We start from the raw sequence: 1,653 nt of genomic DNA, 5'->3' as shown, positions 1-1,653 counted from the left end.
TTCTATATCAGTTATAGAATCAACATAGAAAATTTTCACTTTTGAACCACATATATCTATATCGATTTTGTAACATATACAAAAAAATCTTTTTTTACTACGAAAAAAACTCTCAAACAAAAACGAAAAAAATGAAGAAATTGCGTCGAAATCACAATGAAAAGGAAAGCTAGAAACCTTAACTTCAACCATTTTACATCATATTATATTTGAAATTGCACGTTAAAATTAACATTTAAGTCATCTGACATAAATATCAAGTTTTAATAAGACCCAAACAATTTGAAGTAAAAGAGTTTAATTTATTTTGAAAAATTGTTAACATATATTAATTTCATGCATCCGAGATGAATAGTTTTACGTGACCTCATTTATAATAGTAATAAGTACTTTAATGTCACATGTAGGATAATGATATTTAGACAATATTTTTTTTATAACATTTGAACATTGATTATGTGTCAATCTGTGATTTGTCAAAAATTACTCCACAATCAATAATAATAATCATAAACATTATTGTGGAGTAATTTTTGACCAACCACATATTGACACGTAATCAATGTTGAAATGTTGTCAAAAAACATTATCTAAATATCATTATCCTTATTTTATTTTATCTTACTCAACAGCACAATAGTAAAGTTTAAAGTTTAAAGAAAATGTTGAAACGAAAAATAAATAAACTAGTTCAATTACGTTATAAATACATTTCACCAAGAACAAACTTGATTAAGAGCTTCAGAAATGATCTTGATAAGAACACAAAAAGAAAGAAAAAAGAGGGAACATCAATTTTAAATCTTAATTTATTTTTAAAAATATTTTCAAAGAAAATATATTCTACCCTTCAACCAAACCTATTTTCAAAGAACATCAATTTGTATAATTAGTATATGAAAAGTATAGAATAATTGCATGTGATGTGAATGATGCAGAAGTTCTTGGGGGACTAGTTAATGATGGAGAAATGAGTTTGTTGGGTGCATAGACTAGAAAACAACCCTTTTCTAACTCTCCACTTCATCATGTTCCCATCAAAATGGTAGCTGCAGTCTAATCATGCTTACAAATCAAATCAAATTTCTTTATTAATGAAAGGTAATTAGTGTGTGGTGGAAAGGGACCAATCTATTGAAACTGCTAAGTTATGGTGTTTTCTTAATTAGCATGCATTCATATATTTCTGGAATAGTGTCAGTGACAACACACTCAGACAATAAAAAAAGTATCCTAACGTGTAGCCTTGTGTATTAATTGATCATCTTTTCATAACATAATGTGTTAATCACCTGTCATCTCTTAGGTATATGTTTTTCATCAAATATGTTGTTTTAATCTTAACAAAATTATACGTGTTGAATTTTTTTTATACAAATAAATACTACAACATGTATTATAGGAAGAGTTTATTTTCCACGGTTTTGGAAATCTCTAATAATTTTCTATAGCTTTACCAAAATCACAATTAAGTTTTAATTTGTTTTTTATTTTTTAAATAAATTTTTGACAATTTTGGAACGAAATCGTCATTAAATTTTGATTTTTTGTTTTTTTCAAATAAGTTTCCGGCGATTTTAGAAGGAAGCTTTTTGTAGATAAATTCCTGGCAGTTTTGAAAGATAGTCGTCGGTAATCATTATAATATTCTTT

This window comes from Vigna radiata, chromosome 10 (genome assembly GCF_000741045.1).
Source record: "Vigna radiata var. radiata cultivar VC1973A chromosome 10, Vradiata_ver6, whole genome shotgun sequence".
Taxonomy (NCBI): Eukaryota; Viridiplantae; Streptophyta; class Magnoliopsida; order Fabales; family Fabaceae; genus Vigna; species Vigna radiata.
Note: the sequence above shows the minus strand (reverse complement) of the source record.